At 35.2% G+C, this 21,108-nt stretch overlaps 1 pseudogene; it reads left to right on the top strand.

The window, feature by feature from the left end:
- The first annotated feature begins 20,448 nt into the window (after positions 1 to 20,448).
- Positions 20,449 to 21,108, top strand: LOC148761856 (secreted RxLR effector protein 161 pseudogene; annotated as a pseudogene).

Here is a 21,108-nt window from a genome sequence, read left to right as displayed (position 1 = left end):
AAAATTTCAATTTCGGCTATTTTCGAAACATAGGGGCAAAACGGTAATTTTGCCTCCTCGGGGTAAAACTGTAATTTTCACCACCCAAAACTTGTCAAAATTATAGGATTTATTTATTTTTGGTATGAATAACTATGGTATTTTAAGCGGTGAAAAATTAAAGTTTAAAGGACAATTTTAAAAACGGGCCAATGGGAAAGTGACACATGGCACTTTTTAATGATTTAATATTAATTTAAAAGAAAATCAGCCCATTTAAACCCCGCATTAGGTGATGGTCGGCCATAAGGAGAAAATAGGAGAGAAAATAGAGAGGAAAGGAAGAAAAGAGAAAAACCAAACGAAAACTAGAAAATTCAAAGGGGAATTCGCATTTTTCGTCCGTTTACGCGTCTAACGGTAAGATTTTTCGACTTTGGCTTGATTTCTACCTTTCCTATGCCTTTTTTTCCATTTAGCATGCTTGAGGAGAGAGATCAAAAAGTAATACCAAGGGCTGGCCGAATTTCAAGGGGGAGGATTTTGAATTTTTTAGGTTTTGATTCTTAGTTAAATTGGTAGTTTTAGTTAGTTAAATGTGTATAGAAATCAAATTGGGCAAGAAAGCATGAAATTCTCACAATACCCACCCTTGGCTGAATATTCAATGATGTACAATGATGATGAACTGATTTTTATTCTAAGAGAAATGAAGAGAAAATGATGAAAAATGGTTAAATGTGATAGAAAAACAAAGTGGAAAATTAATCGAGTTAATGTCCCATTTTTGGCAGAATTTTCCAAGGACGAAAGTGAGCTGATTTTGGTGATTTTAGAAGGTTATTGGCTGATATTTAATGGTTAGAAATGTTGGAGAGAAAATGGGACAATTTAGAGCTAAAATGGAGCGCGTTAGCAATTTATCGAGTAAAGTGTCAAAAATAGGTTAATACTGCGTTTAAGCCGTTTTAGGCTATTGCATTTCATACCATGCATTAGTATAGGATTTAAGTCAATTATATAGTGATTTAGCATCAATGTGGTGAATTGTGTAATTTTTGCAATGTGTCTAGGAGGAGAGCCTTCCGATAAAGGCAAGGAAGTCGTACCCGACGAACAGTGATCGGGGCACCTAAAAAGCATTTAATTTGTACAAACGGTGAGTAAACCTATTATTATTGTAAATTATCTAGAGTTTATTTTTAAATGCTCTTTATGTATTTTATGAAACGAAAATGAGATTAAAATGGGACTTTTGATGTTTTAGAAATAAATGTGACAAATAAATATATTGTGTTGATTATCTGAAATAAGAAACTTTTAATTATGAAATTGAGTAAATTGGAGGCTGCCAATTGTCTTGAAAAGTATAGTTTCCTACGAATGGCTTATGATATATGAGTATATGTGGCTATATTTTATAATTGCATTGGAAATTTATGTAAGCTGTTTTTTACTATGCAGGCTGGGTATATAAATAAAAGCCATGTTATATTGTCGAAATTTTATTAAAATTGGTGGGTGTAGTCACTGCAGTGACGGGTTTCTATGGACTACCTATTAGAGGGGCACGGTAAACCCGGTTATATAGTTACTCTAGTTGTAGAGGTGAGGAGGGTAACTCCCGGGGTAGTGTTAGAGCTCACTTCACGTCGAACCCCCACGTGAATGTGTAACTCGGCCAACGCTAAGGAACAACTTGTTTTCAAAACTAACATGTGTTTAACATGTAAATATCTTAACAACCTTGGTGGACTCGGTTAGATGCCTTGGCCAAGGTATCCCTAAGGATTAGTTTTTGGCTTGAGCCCTGTTTTTAATAAAAGTCATAAGCCTTAACAACTGTTTTGGTAAATTACAAATATTTTATGGTTTAAGAAATAAATTGAAAACCTTATAAAATGGTTTGTGATTTGTTGTTTAAACTAGCCTCCATTTTACTCGCCTTTAGATATTTATAATAATGTCTGTTTACTCATTGGGATTACAAAATCTCACCCACCACCTTTCCAAATGTTTCAGGTTTGTGGTAGCTTGTAGATACCCGATTTTGTCGAGGATTTCAATTGACCCCTCTATCTCACAGACAGTAGGTTACTATCACCGACACTTGGTCTATTTATGGGCCACTTGTCATTGTAATTATTATTATACATTACAACTTTGTAAATTATTGTATGTATGAATTTATTTTACTTACACGTGTTTCTATAAATATTGTTTTATATAAAAATGTTATATTTTAATCAATATTTTGAATAGTAATATTTGTCTATAAATCTTTTTAAAATAATTTTGTCTTTTGATTTACTTGAGCCGGAAACGATTAGTAATTGTTTAAAACAGAATGTTTAACAACGATTGCTCACAAGAAAGGCAAGACACTGATACATAAGCCTTACGGGGTTTCGATTGGCATTCCGGGTAATGAGTGTAATTCGGAGCGTCGCGGCGATTGTCATGGGCTTGAGGGAGGTTTCGGGTCGTGACAATTCAGTTGGTATCAGAGCTTTCGGTTTAAAAGCTTATGGTTTTGAAAGAAGTTTTTGATTTTTAAAGTTCTTGGATTTAAAGTTATTTTAAAATAATTTACAATGTTAGTGTTGCCCAATTAAGATTAGTTAGTTGCATGTAGTTGCATATAGAGTCTTAAGTCGTCCAAACCAATTTTGTTCTTTTTGAAGATCATTATGCCTCATCAACGTGAGCTACCACCTATCACTAGATCTACCGGTTGGGGAAGAGGTCGCCCCAGACAGAGTCGGTCGGATTTCATAGAAGAGGAGTCGGTTGCGTCTTCTTTTAGAGCAGCTTCTACTGCTGAGTCTACTGACATTCCTGTACCTCCTCCACCACCTGTTGCTGCTCCTGGCATACCTACCATGTCACCCGAGGTAGCTCAGGCATTAGCGACTTTTCTCGCTGCTCTTATGGGCCAGGCTCAGGTTGGTCCAGTTCCACCCGCTGTTTCCCCTGTAACAGCCCCAGTACCACCACCTCCTATTCCACCCCAAACACCGGACATCTCCATTTCTAAGAAATTGAAGGAAGTTAAACAGTTAGGTTGCGTCTCGTTTACCGGTGAGTTGGATGCGACCGTAGCTAGGGATTGTGTTATTCAGGTATCGGAGACACTAGCAGATATGGCATTAGATGAGATGAAATTAAAGGTGGCTACACGACTTTTTGAGAAGAGAGCTCGTACCTGGTGGAGTTTAGTAAAGTCTTGCTCTCCTATACCGCTAACTTGGACGGATTTTCTCTAAGAGTTCGATGGTCAATACTACACCTATTTCCATCAGAAAGAGAAAAAAAGAGAATTTTTGAGCTTGAAACAAGGGAACGTGACCATTGAGGAGTATGAAACTCGTTTTAACGAGTTGATGTCTTATGTACCTGAGTTGGTGAGATTGGAGCAAGACCAGGTAAACTACTTTGAGGAAGGACTCCGTAATGAGATATGGGAGCGTATGATAGTGACTGGCAAGGAGTCGTATAAGGAAGTTGTGCAGATGGCCTTATCGGCTGAGAAGCTCGCCACTGAGAATAGATGGATCTGAGCTAAGTTCGCAAAGAGAAGGAATCCGCCTACATTCCTGGGTCAGTCTTCAAAGAGAGGTAGAGATTCAACATCTACTACAAAAAGGACTACCTCAGCGTCTGTGGCATCCATTAGACCTCCATCTCAGCAGTCACAATCGAGATCTTCTAGATTTGATCTGCCAATGATGAGTAATCAGAGGGGGACTTCAGGAGGATTGGACAGATGCCGTAATTACGGAGGATTTCATTTTAGGTCATGTAGAAAGCCTGTAAGATGTTTTCAATGCGGCCAACAAGGGCATATCTAGAGATATTGTCCTCAATTGAGACGGGGTACAATAGCTACTTCTACTTCTTCGACTCGTCTTAGTATACCGCGGAGAGACACTTCGGGATCACAGTCCAAACAGGGCCCAGTGATACGGTCAGGCATGGGGAGTAATACCCCAGAGCAGTCATCTTCCAGACCGCAGCCCCAGATTTTGACCAGGGTTTTTACAGTGACTGAGGATGAAGCCCGAGTTTAACCAAGCACAGTGATAGGTACTATGATTGTGTTTGATAGAGATGCACATGTTTTGATAGATTCGGGCTCCGATAGATCATACGTGAGCATATCATTTGCATCATTCTCAAATAGGAACCTATCACCATTAGAGGAAGAGATTAGTAAGAAATACGTATTATAGATACTGTGGTATTAAAGTTGGGGAAGAAGAATTTATGGGTGATTTAATTCCTTTAGAGATTCGGGACTTTGATTTGATCTTAGGTATGGATTGGTTATCCACTCATCGAGCAAGGGTGGATTGTTTTAAGAAAGAAATGATTCTTTAGAGTTCAGAGGGAGCAAAAGTTGTATTTACGGGGGAGCATCCAGTATTACCGTTTTGTGTAATCTCGGCCCTCAAAGATTTGAAATTGGTGAGAAAGGGATATCCGGCATACTTGGCTCACGTGATTGATATATCGAGGGAGGAACCTAAGTTAGAGAATGTCCCCCTAGTAAGTGAGTTCCCTAATGTATTTCCTGATGAATTACCTGGACTTTCTTCCGATCGTGAGTTTGAATTTACTATTGATTTACTTTCAGGTACTGCCCCTATCTCTATTCCTCCATATAGAATGGCTCCAGCTGAGTTGAAGGAGTTGAAAGTACAGTTGCAAGAGTTAGTGGACAAGGGTTTTATACGCCCTAGTACATCTCTGTGGGGAGCATCGATTTTATTTGTGAAAAGAAAGACGGTACACTTCGGTTATGTATAGATTACCGATAGCTTAACAAAATGACCATTAAGAACAAGTATCCGTTGCCGAGGATTGATGATCTTTTCGATCAATTACAGGGAGCTACAGTGTTTTCTAAGGTTGATATGAGGTTTGGGTATCATCAGTTGAGGATTAAAGAACAGGATGGACTCAAGATAGCGTTCGAGACTTGGTACGGTCATTATGAGTTCTTGGTCATGCCTTTCGAGTTAACTAACGCACCGGCAGCTTTTATGGATCTCATGAACAGGATGTTCCACCTTTACTTGGACAAGTTTGTTATTGTGTTCATTGATGACATCTTGGTTTACTTGAAAGATAATGATGAGCACGCTACGCACTTGCGTATAGTATTACAGACTTTGCGGGAAAGACAGTTTTATGCAAAGTTTTTGAAGTGTGAGTTTTGGTTACAGGAAGTGGTATTCTTGGGACACGTAGTATCAGGAGTTGGAATATATGTTGATCCCAAGAAGATAGACGCAATTTTACAATGGGAGCAACCTAAGACAGTGACGGAGATTCGTAGTTTCCTCGGATTAGACGATTATTATCGGAGGTTTGTTCAGGGGTTTTCCTTAATAGCAGCTCCTTTGACCCATCTAACTCATAAGGGAGTTAAGTTTAAGTGGGACGATGTGTGTGAAAGTCGATTTCAGGAGCTAAAGAAACGGTTAAACTCCGCTCCCGTTTTAACACTTCTTGTTAATGGAAAAGAATTTGTGGTGTACAGTGATGCATCTAAGTTGGGGTTAGGGTGTGTGTTGATGTAGGATGAAAAAGTTGTGGCTTATGCTTCTAGACAGCTAAAAAGGCATGAAGCAAATTACCCTACCCATGATTTTGAGTTAGCAGCAGTGGTGTTTACTTTAAAAATCTGGAGGCATTACTTGTATGGTGAGCATTGTTGGATATTTACGGATCACAAGAGTTTAAAATATTTGCTCACTTAGAAGGAGCTTAATTTGAGGCAAAGGCGATGGCTGGAGTTGATAAAAGATTATGACTTGGTGATAGACTATCATCCTGGAAAGGCGAACGTTGTAGCTGATGCTTTAAGTCGTAAGTCTTCATCGTCTATAGCAACACTTCAGAGTTGTTATTTTCCAGCATTACTAGAGATGAAATCTCTTGGGGTCCAATTCAGAAATGGTGAGGATGGATCGTTATTCGCAAGCTTCATTGTGCGACCTTCATTACTTAATCATATCAAGGACATTCAGAGGTCTGATGATGAGTTAAGAAAAGAAATTCAAAAATTGACAGATGAGGGAGTCAGTGAATTCAAATTCAGAGAGGATAACTTCTTGATGTTTAGAGACCGAGTTTATGTTCTTGAGGGAAACTAGCTGAGACAGACGATCATGGAAGAAGCCCATTCATCTGCCTATGCATTACATCCTGGAAGCACCAAGATGTATAGGACTATCAGGGAGAATTATTGGTGGCCAGGTATAAAGCGAGACGTAACAGAATTCGTAGCAAAGTGTCTCGTATGTCAGCAAGTTAAGGCGGAGCATCAGAAGCCAGCAGGTACACTTCAGTCTTTATCTGTTCCCGAGTGGAAATGGGAGCATGTAACTATGGATTTTGTTTTGGGACTGCCACGAACACAGAGGGGAAAGAATGCGATCTGGGTGATCGTAGATCGATTGACTAAGTTCGCTCACTTTTTAGCTATCCATAGTACATACTCTATTGAGAAGCTGGCTCAGCTCTATATAAATGAGATTGACAGGCTACATGGAGTTCCCATTTCTATAGTGTCAGACCAAGATCCTCGATTCACTTCTCGATTTTGGCTGAAATTTCAAGAAGCTCTCGGAACCAAATTAAAATTTAGCACTGCTTTTCACCTACAGACGGTTAGTCAGTCAGAGAGGACTATCCAGACTATGGAGGACATGTTGAGGGCTTGTGTCATGGATTTTCTTGGGAGTTGGGATAGACACTTGCCGTTAGTGGAATTTGCTTACAACAACAGCTTCCAGTCTAGCATTGGTATGGCACTATACGAAGCTTTATATGGAAGGAAATGTCGTACTCCACTTTGTTGGGATGAAGTGGGTGAAAGAAAGTTAGTTAGTGTGGAATTGATTGATCTAACTAATGACAAGATCAAGGTTATACGAGAGAGGCTAAAGGTAGCCCAGGCTAGGCAAAAGAGTTATGCAGATAAACGGAGAAAAGATTTGGAGTTTGAGATTAATGATAGAGTTTTTCTTAAGGTTTCTCCATGGAAAGGTGTGATTCAATTTGCGAAGTGGGGAAAGCTTAACCCGAGGTATATTGGACCATTTCGAATCATTGAGAGAATTGGACCTGTGGCTTATCGGTTAGAACTACCTCCGGAGTTAGATCGGATCCACAACGTTTTCCATGTCTCCATGCTTAAGAAATATGTACCAGATCCCTCTCACATTCTCAAAGCACCTCCGATCGAGTTGCATGACGATTTGAAGTTCGATGTGCAACCTGTGAGTATCTTGGATCGAAAGGATTGAGTATTGAGGAACAAGAGTATTTCAATGGTCAAAATGTTGTCGAAAAGTGCTCGAATGGAGGAAATGACATGGGAAGTAGAGCATCAGATGAGGAACCAATATCCGCATCTATTTATCAAATCTGGTAAATGAAGTTTTGAGATTTAGGGGGGTAGAATTGTAAAACCCGACCCTATAAACACATGTCGTGACATACATGCACTGAGTAGCATGTTATTACACTAGGAAAGTCCTTAAGAATAAACGAAACTCGGTATTATACCTAACGGTACACTTGAATTGATTTAACCTCGAACTAGTTCAAATAGGAATCGTAGGATGAAATTTAATATTTTATAGACCAGGAATGACTAAAAATGATTGTTCAGAGTTCGAGGGTTCATTTGGGGAAAAATTAAAAATTTTGATGTTTAGGAGCAAAATTGTCATTTTGCCAACTAACATAATAATTTGATCATGGAGTGAAATTTTTGACCAAGATTAACTATTTGGAGTATAATTTAGTGATAGGAAGTGAAAATTTTCAATTTCGGCAATTTTCGAAACATAGGGGCAAAACGGTAATTTTGTCGTCCCGGGGTAAAACCTTAATTTTCACCACGCAAAACTTGTCAAAATCATAAGATTTATTTATTTTTGGTATGAATAACTATGGTATTTTAAGTGGTGAAAAATTAAAGTTTAAAGGACAAAATTTAAAAACGGGCCAATGGGAAAGTGACACATGGCACTTTTTAATGATTTAATATTATTTTAAAGGAAAATCAGCCCATTTAAACCCCACATCATGTGATGGTCTGCCATAAGGAGAAAATAGGAGAGAAAATAGAGAGGAAAGGAAGAAAAGAGAAAAACCAAAGGAAAACTAGAAAATTCAAAGGGAAATTCGCGTTTTTCGTCTGTTTACGCGTCTAACGGTAAGATTTTTCGACTTTAGCTTGATTTCTACCTTTCCTATGCCTTTGTTTCCATTTAGCGTGCTTGAGGAGAGAGATAAAAAAGTGATACCAAGGGTTGGCCGAATTTCAAGGGAGAGGATTTTGAATTTTTTAGGTTTTGATTCTTAGTTAAATTGGTAGTTTTAGTTAGTTAAATGTGTATAGAAATCAAATTGGGCAAGAAAGCATGAAATTCTCACAATACCCACCCTTGGCCGAATATTCAATGATGTACAATGATGATGAACTGATTTTTATTCTAAGAGAAATGAAGAGAAAACGATGAAAAATGGTTAAATGTGATAGAAAAACAACGTGAAAAATTAATCGAGTTAATGTCCCATTTTTGGCCGAATTTTCCAAGGACGAAAGTGAGCTGATTTTGGTGATTTTATAAGGTTATTGGCTGATATTTAATGGTTAGAAATGTTGGAGAGAAAATGGGACAATTTAGAGCTAAAATGGAGCACATTAGCAATTTATCGGGTAAAGTGCCAAAAATAGGTTAATACTGCGTTTAAGCCATTTTAGGCTATTGCATTTCATACCATGCATTAGTATAGGATTGAAGTCAATTATATAGTGATTTAGCATCAATGTGGTGAACTGTATAATTTTTGCAATGTGTCTAGGTGGAGAGCCTTCCGGTAAAGGTAAGGAAGTCGTATCCGACGAACAGTGATCAGGGTACCTAGAAAGCATTTAACTTGTACAAACAGTGAGTAAACCTATTATTATTGTAAATTATCTAGAGTTTATTTTTAAATGCTCTTTATGTATTTTATGAAACGAAAATGAGATTAAAATGGGACTTTTGATGTTTTAGAAATAAATGTGACAAATAAATATATTGTGTTGATTATCTGAAATAAGAAACTTTTAATTATGCAATTGAGCAAATGAGAGGCTGCCAATTGTCTTGAAAAATATATTTTTCTATGAATGGCTTATGATATATGAATATATGTGGCTATATTTTATTATTGCATTGGGAATTTATGTAAGCTGTCTTTTACTATGCAAGCTAGGTATATAAATAAAAGCCACGTTATATTGTCAAAATTTTATTAAAATTGGTGGGTTTAGTCACTATAGTGACGAGTTTCTACGGACTGCCTATTAAAAGGGCATGGTAAATCCGGTTATATAGTTACTCCGATTGTAGAGGCGAGGAGGGTAACTCTCGGGGTAATGTTAGATCTCACTTCACGTCGAACCCCCACGTGAATGTGCAACTCGGCCAATGCCAAGGAACGACTTGTTTTCAAAACTAACATGTGTTTAACATGTAAATATCTTAACAACCTTGGCAGACTCGGTTAGATGCCTCGACCAAGGTATCCCCGAGGATTTGTTTTTGGCTTGAGCCCTGTTTTTAATAAAAGTCGTAAGCCTTAATAACTGTTTTGGTAAATTACAAATATTTTATGGTTTAAGAAATAAATTGAAAACCTTATGAAATGGTTTGTGATTTGTTGTTTAAACTAGCCTCCATTTTACTTGCCTTTAGATATTTATAATAATGTCTGTTTACTCACTGGGAATGCAAAATCTCACCCACCTCCTTTCCAAATATTTCAAGCCTATGATAGCTTGTAGATACCCGATTTTGTCGAGAATTCCAGTTGACCCCTCTATCTCACAGACAGTAAGTTACTATCACCAACACTTGATGTATTTATGGGCCACTTGTCATTGTAATTATTATTGTACATTATAACTTTGTAAATTATTATATGTATGAATTTATTTTACTTACACGTGTTTCTATAAATATTGTTTTATATAAAAATGCTATATTTTAATCAATATTTTGAATAGTAATATTTGTCTATAAATCCTTTTAAAATAATTTTGTCTTTTGATTTACTTGAGCCGGAAACGACTGGTAATTGTTTAAAACGGAATGTTTAACAACGATTACTCACAAGAAAGGTAAGAAACTGATACGTAAGCCTTGCGGGGTTCCGATTGGCATTCCGGGTAATGAGTGTAAATCGGGACGTCGCGGCAATTGTCATGAGCCCGAGGGAGGTTCCCAGTCGTGACAGCAGGATAGAGAAAACCAAGATCATTTAATTTGGAGGAAATGGTTTAAAGGGTGTAGTGGTCAAGTCATGCCAAAAATTGACTAAAAATAGTTAAAATTATAAAGGAAGTCATTTTTGAATTGGGCTTATGACGAAGGGTATTTTTCACAATTTCCCTCGGTAATAAATTGCTTAATGTCACCATTTCCAATTTCGAAATGTAGCATTGAACCTCCGAAAGGGATTGTTTATATAATAGATTATTGATTTTTAATTATTTTTATTTTTTTGATATATATTTTTTAATTTTATTTATGTTATCTAAATAAAGAATAAAAAATTTATTTAGAAAAGACTAAAGAATAAAAAATTATCATATTGTTTGATTCAGTATAATTTACCTCCTATGATTTAAAAATGTGACACCAAATTGTCCTACATATATATATATATATATTGTGAATTTTCTTCATACTAGTAAAAATTTAAAATAAAATTAGTGGTGTTAAGTAGAAAAGTAATAATAAAAAACACACCATAATTAAGTGTCATTTTTTAACCTCAAAGGCAAATTTATTTTTCCTCAACCCACATGGTATTTTTCGGTAATTTAACTTTAATAAAGACTGCCACTTGGAGAATGAATTCATCAAAAGAATTCCCCTTAGGGGTTCTTTTAATAATAAGTACAAATAAATTTTAATAAAAAGAAAATATTCTCTTTTTTTTTTCACCTATTATCCAATCTTTATAGTTTTAACTTCTTTATTGTTGACTTTTCTTATTCATTTTTCCTCTTTTTCATTTTAAATCTCGTAATCCCTCATTTTCCCATCCAGCTTTTCTCCTTTTCGCCTATATATATATATGAAAATAATTACATCTTAATATAAAGAAATTGCAAAGTCTTGGATGCAGGGTGAATGTACTACCCTATGGACATAATCTTAATCTTGGTTAGAGAGTAATAATTTAACACATAAAGTACCCAACTCAAAGACAATAATCATGCCATCACCATGTGATCTTTTGAGAAATTTCAGAATAGGGCAATGAAACAACAACAATGAGTGTTTGCAACAATTAGTAGAAGTAATTACTAAGAAGGTATTCATGAATCCAATCATTATTTAAAATATTATAATTACCATCTTATCCCTTATTAATTTACATTTCTTCTCTCATCTTTGGCACACTCTTTAAGTCCAAAGAAGAGAAAGAAGAGGAGGGAGTTCAAGGGAGGAAAGTTGTTGATAGTAACGCTAACACTAACCGAGTCAATTATGGTTATTCATTCGTTAGAGATAGATTAAGTTTATGATACATTAGTTCAACTAATCGAATTCAACATACTATGTCTAAATCCCTGAATCAATCAATACAAGTTAACTTTGGGACAAGTTGGAAGCAAGATACATGCCGGAAGATGCAATCAGCAAAAAATTCCTGGTTAGTCGTTTCAATAACTATAAAATGATTTATAATCATTCTGTTATGGAACAATTGCATGTGCTTGAACGCATTCTCAATAGCTTTAGGAAATATGGTCTTAAAATGGATGAAGCTATTGTGGTTTCTTCAATAATTGATAAGCTTCCCCCTTCATGGAGAGACACAAAGAAATTCCTAAAACATAAAAAGGAGGATATGTCTCTTGAGGACCTTGGTAATCATCTTTGAATAGAAGAAGATTATCATAAGCAAGAAGAAGTCAAGCAAGATGAAAAAGATTCTAATGAAAAGAATCTTGAGACTTCAAAGGTCCATGTGATGGAACACAAACCATCGAACAAGTTGGTCTTACGCAACAAAAGCAAACATTCCGCAGGTATGAATGACAAAAGTCATAAGTTCAAAAGGAACAAAAAAGGGCCATGTTTCCATTGTAACAAACTTGGTCACTTTAAGGCGGAATGTAGACTTTTAAGAAACAAGACACAAGGTGTGAACCACAACAAATTTGTGGCTGTGGTTTCTGAGGACAATCTTTTCCAAGATAATGGATTATGGTGGTGTCACGACCCAGAACTCCCATCGAGCCCGTGACAACCGTCGCGACGTCTCGATCGACATTCATTACCCGAAATGTCAATCGGAACCCCGCAAGGCTTTAATATCATCTTCTCATTTCCCCTGTGGGTAACTGTTGCCAAATACCACATTCTAAAAGATTTTAAATTGTTTCCAACTTAAACAAATAAAATAATAATTTTCGTCTCACAGGGATATTTTGGTCATTTATCTCAAAAATCTCAAAATCAGTTAAAAATATAGTATGTAAGTGGAAAACACATATTTCATAATCAAAAATAATTTTGGATGTCTAAAACATCCGTTTAAAATGGAATTATGACTGTTATAATAAAATAAAAATATTAAATAAAATATTCAATTTTCACATAAAACGATATTTTAATAACATTGTATAAATAATTTTTACAGCGTAAAAGCAAAATAAATTCCTACATACCGTAATGCAAATAACCAAAGTATAGAATTTAATTTACAGTGACACGTGGGCCCACGAATGACCAAAAGTATCAAAATAAATGAACCTACAATTTTTGGATGTGGCAAGTTCAACTGTAATCCTCATCGATATCAGTTATCTACAATCTATTCTAAGCCTGAAATGGGTGGAAATGAGCGTGGTGAGATTATAAAATCCTAGTGAGTAAACAAACATCACTCAAAATATCTAAAGTCGAGTAAAAGGAGACTATTAAAACATTTCATCAAACTGTAATTTATCATCTTTCAACTTATTTCAACCAAATGAAATCAATTTATTTAAAGCAAGTAATCAGTATGCCTTGTGAATTTCTTAAAAAGCTTGGCTCATGCCAAAAACTATTATCATACTCAATTATCTAGGATACCTTAGCCGAGGGCTATCCCAACTGAGTCCGCCAAGACTATTAGAAAGTCATGTTTTTATTTTGAAAACATAGCCGTTCCTTGGCATTAGCCGAGTTCCCCTTCACGTGGTGGTTTGGCGTGAAGTGAACTCTAAAAGTTATACCTCGGGAGTTACCCTACTCGCCTCTCCAACCGAGGTAAAAATATAATAGGATTCCGTGCCCCTCTAATAGGCTAGTCCATAGAACCCAACCCACTACAGCAGGTCAAATCTACCATATAATAAAATTTTGACAGCATGACAGGGCTAATATATTACTACCCAGCCTGCAAGGGTAAAATAAAGTAATTCATACAATTCATAAAAAACACAGCCCAGCTAGTCATGCCAATACAATAACATAAGCCATTAATTCAATTTTAAATTTACAACATATCAGTGGTCTCCAATTACTCTATTTTCAAAATCGTTATTTCGTTTCAAGACAATTTATAAAATATTTTCATTTAAACTCATTTTGTTTACAAAACATAAAAATTTACCATTTGAAATCATTTTCATAAAATTCACCAAAACCAAATAAAAACATACTTTAGATAATTAAAATGATGATAAGGTTACTCACTGTTTTCGAAAACTAAATTCGGGTACTCCAACTATTACTCCTCGGGTGCGATTTCTTTGCCCTTGCTAGAGGATTCGTCACCTTGACAAATTGCACAACTAAGAGGTTTACTACTTTGGTACTAAACCAAAATAAACTAATTTATACTACTAATGCATGATATGAAGTGCAAAATGTCTAAATTTTGCCTAAACGCGGTGTTAGCTTATTTCGATCTTTTACCCGATAAATCAATATACACGTCCGTTTAAACTCCAAATTAATTGTTTTCAGTTTCTATACCTCAATTGCACCCAAATTCACTTAATGTCCCTCAGTATGGTGCAAATGATCAGTCTCGACAGTAAATTACGAAAATACCCCTAGTGGGTAAAAATTCGTATTTTTGCTCCGAAAATTCCCATTATTTTTCTAGGCTCATAATTTATCATTATTCATCATAATTCCTCAAATAGACATCAAGATCAGCAGCCAATATTCCCCTAGAAAATTTGGCTTAATGGGTTTCAAAGGGAGAAAATTATATCTCTGACTTATTTTTGCTATATTTCAATATAACCTAACTAAAATCACTTAATTCGATTAAAATCAACCAAAACGCAAGTTCAAAACTCATCCATGGAGGTTTGGCCAGCATGGGTGTCCATACCCACTTTCTAATTTTGCATGGAAATGAGAAAAAATGCATGGGTAGTGAAAATCACAAGGAAAATCAATGAAATTTACCTTTTTAATGCTTGATTTCTTGATTTCTCTTGATTTTCTCCAAATTTTTCAGCTAGGATTCTTATTTCTTTTCCCCCTTTTCTCTCCTGGTTTGAACAGCTTGAAGAAGATGAGAATTCTGGAAATTTTGACCTTTTTAAAGGCTAAAATAATATAATATTATTTTATTTATTTTTTTTGTTTTATTAATTCCTTAAATTCTAGCTATCCATTTGTTTCCAAATTTTCACCATACACTTGTCCCACATATCCATAGCTTAGATAAAATTCTCAGACTTATCCAAAGTCTTGGTGGAGTAATTTTTTAAAATTTACACTTTGACCCCCGTAAAAGTCCAAAATTACATTTTTGCCCCAAAAATTGAAAAATTGCCCATAGACATATTTTTCATCCCTTATACTCATACCATTCTCCAATTTGTCAAATTTGATCTAAATTCCCTCAAAATCTCAAATTTTGTCCGTGGGTGCAAAATTACGATTTTGCCCCTACACTCTAGAAATCACCAGAATTAAACTTTTTCACTTCTAAACCTCAAATCATACTCCAATAAGTCAAATGAGGCCAAAAAAAATCTGTTCTAAAAATTCCCATTGTGTCCCTAGGTGGCAAATGACTATTTTGCCCTTGAATAGTGAAAATTTCGGTTTGACTCCAAATTGATCCTCGAACTCCAAATTACCATATTAAACTATTCTGGGACTTTAATATTCTTAATTTCATTTTAAATTCTCTATTTGATCTAGTTCGATGCTTAAATTAACTTAATTGTACCATTTGGTACATTATCATCTTTTAACGATTTTTCTTTCGGGGCTTTCCAAGTATGCAAGTATATTGTCAATCATATGAATGACATTGCAAGTATTTTATAAGGTCGGGCTTGACAGGTGGATTGACATTGGTGCAACTAATCATGTATGCAACAACAAAAGCTTCTTCAAGACTTTGGAAGAAGTTAATGATGGAAACGTGTTATACATGGGAAATTTCTCCATTACACAAGTGAAAGGAAAAGGCACCGTGGAACTTATGTTTACTTCTGGAAAGATACTTATACTAAACAATGTTTACTATGTTCTGGAAGTTAGAAAGAACCTTGTGTCAAGTGGCTTGTTGAATAAATATGGCTTCAAATTAATATTTGAAGTGGATAAGTTCATCTTTACAAAAGGTGGACATTATGTGGGAAGCGGATATTATTGTGAAAACATGTTTATGCTTAATGTCAATAAGAATATTACTAGTTCTATTTATTTTGATGCCTCATTTAATGTTCATGATAGTAAAGTAGTCCTAACTAATTTATGGCATAATAGATTAGGTCATGTTCATTATAGAAGAATGTATGAAATGGCTAAATTAGAATTAATACCTAACATTGATGAAAATAATGATATGTGCAAGACATGTATGGTCACTAAAATCACAAGAAGCTCATTTCCTAAGGTAGAAAGAAGCACAAAATTACTTGAATTAATACATTCTGATGTTTGTGACATGCATAGTACTCCTTCTATCAGTGGAAAGAAATACTTCATAACATTTATTGATGACTTCTCTAAATATTGCTATGTTTACTTATTGCATACTAAAGATAAAGCAATGGAGAAATTTATAATTTATAAAAGAGAAGTTGAATTGTGTTGTGAATTGTTTATTAAATGTTTATGAAGTGATAGAGGAGATGAATATTATGATCCTGAGTATTTTGAGTCCATTGGAATTAGTCACGAGACCACCGCTCCATACACACTAGAACAAAATGGTGTAGCGGAACGTAAGAATCAAGTTCTTGCGGATATGGTCAATGCTTTGCTTCCTAATTCAGGTTTGGGAAAAGGATTTTGGGGTGAAGCCTTATTAACAACTTGGCATACACTAAATAGAATCCTAAACAAAAAGAGTAAAACTACTCCTTATGAACTATGGAAAAGACGAAAGCCAATCCTTCATTATTTAAGAGTTGGGGATGTTGAGCCATAGAAAGAGTTCCAGAGCCAAAGAAAAGGAAATTGGGTGAAAAAGGAATTGAATGCATAGTTATAAGATATGATGAACGTAGTAAAGCATATCGTTTCATGGTGATAGAGCCCAATGATTTATATTTCGTTAATACGGTCATAGAATCAAAAGACGTTATCTTTAATGAAACAAGGTTTAAATCAATTCCAAGACCCAAGGAGTAAGTAACAAAGAGCGATCGTTTCTCAAAAAATGACGAGAAAACTATTGAGCTTCGAATAAGTAAAAGAATTAGAAAAACAAAGACATATAGATCCAATTTCCTCATGTGCTTAGTAGAAGGTACAAGAGAGGAAACATGTGAATACCTACGTTACTACTTTAATGTAGAAGGTGAAGGTGATCCTTAAACATATGAGGAGGCAATGAAGTCTCGAGATACTTCATTTTAGAGAAAAGTAATACAAGATGAGATGGACTCAATAATGGGAAACCAAACATGGTAATTGGTAAAACTTCCACCAAGTTCCAAGCCAATAGGTTGTAAGTGGATTTTCTAAAAGAAAATGAAAGTTGATGGAACTGTAGAAAAGTTTAAAGAAAGGCTAGTGGCAAAAGGCTTTAAACAAAAGGAAGGTGTTGATTATTTTGATACATATGCATTGGTAGCAAGATTAGCTACAATTAAAGTGCTTATGGCACTTGCATCTATATATATAAGATGGTAATTCACCAAATGGATGTTAAAACAGCATTCCTAAATGGTGAATTAGATGAAGAAGTGTATATGGAACAACTTGAAGGGTTTGTCTTTCCTAGTCAAGAAAGGAAAGTGTGTAATCTTATAAAGTCCTTGTATGGATTAAAACTAGCGCCTAAACAAAGGCATCAAAAGTTTGATGAGGTTGTGCTAGCTAATGGCTACAAGATCAATCAATCTGACAAATGTGTCTATAGTAAGTTCCATAATGATAGAGGTGTCATCATTTGTTTATATGTAGATGAAATGTTAATCTTTGGTACCGATTTGGAACAAGTGGAAGACACAAAAAGGTTCTTGTCAAAGAATTTTGACATGAAAGACATGGGTATAGTGGATGTTATTCTTGGTATAAGGATAATGAGAGACAATAATGGCCTAACATTGTCTCAATCTCATTACATTGAAAAGATTGTTGTCACGACCCGGAACCTCCCTCAGGCCCATGACAACCGCCGCGACGTCCTGATTTACACTCATTACCCGGAATGCCAATCGGAACCCCGCAAGGCTTACGTATCAGTTCCTTGCCTTTCCTGTGAGCAATCGTTGTTAAACATTCCGTTTTAAACAATTACCAGTCATTTCCGGCTCAAGTAAATTAAAAGATAAAATTATTTTAAAAGGATTTATAGACAAATATTACTATTCAAAATATTGATTAAAATATAGCATTTTTATATAAAACAATATTTATAGAAACACGTGTAAAAATCTTTTGTAATGTGGAAGTAAAATAAATTCATACATACAATAATTTACAAAGTTATAATGTACAATAATAATTACAATGACAAGTGGTCCCTAAATACACCAAGTGTTGGTGATAGTAACCTACTATCTGTGAGATAGAGGGGTTAACTGGAATCCTCGACAAAATCGGTATCTACAAGCTACCACAGGCTTGAAATATTTGGAAAGGAGGTGGGTGAGATTTTGCAATCCCAATGAGTAAACAGACATTATCATAAATATGTAAAGGCGAGTAACATGGAGGCAAGTTTAAACAACAAATTACAAACCATTTCATAAGGTTTTCAATTTATTTCTTAAACCATAAAATATTTGCAATTTACCAAAACAGTTGTTAAGGCTTCTGACTTTTATTAAAAACAAGGCTCAAGCCAAAACTAATCCTCGGGGATACCTTGGCCGAGGCATCTAACCGAGTCCACCAAGGTTGTTAAGATATTTACATGTGGAATACATTTTTATTTTTAAAACAAGCCGTTCCTTGGTGTTGGCCGAGTTACACATTCACGTGGGGGTTTGACGTGAAGTGAGCTCTAATACTACCCCGAGAGTTACCCTCATCGCCTCTACTACCGGAGTAACTATATAACCGGGTTTACCTTGCCCCTCTAATAGGCAATCCATGGAAACCCGTCACTGTAGTGACTAAACCCACCAATTTTAATAAAATTTCGACAGTATAACGTGGCTTTTATTTATTTACCCAGCTTGCATAGTAAAAGACAGCTTACATAAATTCCCAATGCAATTATAACATATAGCCACATATACTCATATACCATAAGTCATTCATAGGAAAATATATATTTCAAAATAATTGACAGCCTCCAATTACTCAATTTCATAATCAACACAATATATTTTTATTTGTCACATTTATTTCTAAAACATCAAAAATCCCATTTTAATCTCATTTTCATTTCATAAAATCCATGAAGAGCATTTAAAAATAAACTCTAGATAATTTACAATAATAATAGATTTACTTACCGTTTGTACAAACTAATTGCTTTTTAGGTACCCCAATCACTGTTTGTCAGGTACGACTTCCTTACCTTTACCGGAAGGCTTTCCTCCAAAACACATTGCAAAATTTACCCAATTCACCACATTGATGCTAAATCACTATATAATTGGCTTAAATCCTATACTAATGCATGGTATGAAATGCAATAGCCTAAAACGGCTTAAACGCGGTATTAACCTATTTTTGGCACTTTACCGATTAAATTGCTAACGCGCTCCATTTTAGCTCTAAATTGTCCCATTTTCTCTCCAACATTTCTAACCATTAAATATCAGCCAATAAACTTCTAAAATCACCAAAATCAGCTCACTTTCCTCCTTGGAAAATTCAGTCAAAAATGGGACATTTACTCGGTTAATTTTCCACTTTGTTTTTCTATCACATTTGACCATTTTTCATCATTTTCTCTTTATTTCTCTTAGAATAAAGATCAGTTCATCATCATTGTACATCAATGCATATTCGGCCAAGGGTGGGTATTGTGAGAATTTCATGCTTTCTTGCCCAATTTGATTTCTATACACATTTAACCAACTAAAACTATTAATTTAACTAAGAATCAAAACTTCAAATTTTCAAAATCTCTCCCCTTGAAATTCGGCCAGCCCTTGGTTTCACTTTTTGATCTCTCTCCTCAACCATGCTAAATGGAAATAAAGGCATAGGAAAGGTAGAAATCAAGCTAAAGTCGAAAAATCTTACCGTTAGACGCGTAAACGAACGAAAAATGCGATTTTCCCTTTGAATTTTCTAGTTTTCCTTTGGTTTTTCGCTTTTCTTCCTTTCCTCTCTATTTTCTCTCTTGTTCTCTCCTTATGGCCGGCCATCACTTAATATGGGGTTTAAATGGGCTGATTTTTCATTAAAATAATATTAAATCATTAAAAAGTGCCATGTGTCACTTTTCCATTGGCCCGTTTTTAAAATTTCGTCTTTTAAACTTCAATTTTTCACCACTTAAAATACCATAGTTATTCATACCAAAAATAAATAAATCTTATGATTTTGACAAGTTTTGGGTGGTGAAAATTACGGTTTTTACCCCGGGACGATAAAATTACCGTTTTGCCCCTATGTTTCGAAAATTATCGAAATTGAAAATTTTCACTTCCTATCATTAAATTATACTCCAAATAGTTAATCTTGGTCAAAATTTTCACTCCATGATCAAATTATTATCTTAGGTGGCAAAACAACGATTTTGCCCCTAACCATCACAATTTTCAATTTTTTCCCAATTGAACCCTCGAACTTCGAACAATCATTTTTAGTTATTCCTAGACTGTAAAATATTAAATTTCATCCTACGATTCCTATTTGAACTAGTTCGAGGTTAAATCAACTCAAGTGTACTGTTAGGTACAATACCGGGTTTCGTCTATTCTTAAGACTTTCCTAGCATAATAACATGCTACTCAGTGCATGTAAGCCATGACATGTGTTTATAGGGTCGAGTTTTACAATTGTAATGAAGTATGGCAAGTCAGATTATTTGCCAATGACTACGCCTTATGATTATAATCTAAGGCTAATACCCAACGAAGAGAAGCCAATAGCACAAAATGAATATGCAAAGGTGATTGGATGCCTAATGTATGCAATGGTTTGTACAAGGCTAGATATTGCTTTTGCGGTTGGGATGCTAAGTCGATTTACAAGTAATCCGAGTAAAAAGCATTGGTATACTGTTCATAGAGTTCTAAGCTACTTAAAGAGTACAAAGAATTATGGCATCTGTTATTTAGGTTTTCTTTCGATTTTAGAAGGGTATACATATCCAAGTTTGAACTCAAATAGAACGGATTACACATCCACGACTGGATGGATTTTTGCAATTGGTGGGGCTGCTGTTTCTTGGGGTTCTAAGAAACAATCTTGTCAAGCGGATTCCACCATGGTGGCTAAATTTATAGCCTTAGCATCTCCCACCCAAGAAGCGGAATGGTTTATAGATTTACTCTATGAAATTTCGTTGTGGCCTAAGCCAATGACACTAATCTTGATACATTGCGACAATGAAGCAACTGTATCAAAGGCATATAATCAAGCTTACAATGGAAAGAGTCGATATATTGGACTTCGACATAGGATTGTAAGGCAAAGAATTAGTGACGGTATAGTCATATAA

The sequence above is a fragment of the Theobroma cacao genome, chromosome 7, assembly GCF_053813885.1.
Source record: "Theobroma cacao isolate CCN51 chromosome 7, ASM5381388v1, whole genome shotgun sequence".
Lineage (NCBI taxonomy): Eukaryota > Viridiplantae > Streptophyta > Magnoliopsida > Malvales > Malvaceae > Theobroma > Theobroma cacao.
Note: the sequence above shows the minus strand (reverse complement) of the source record. Positions and strands in the feature narration are given on the sequence as shown.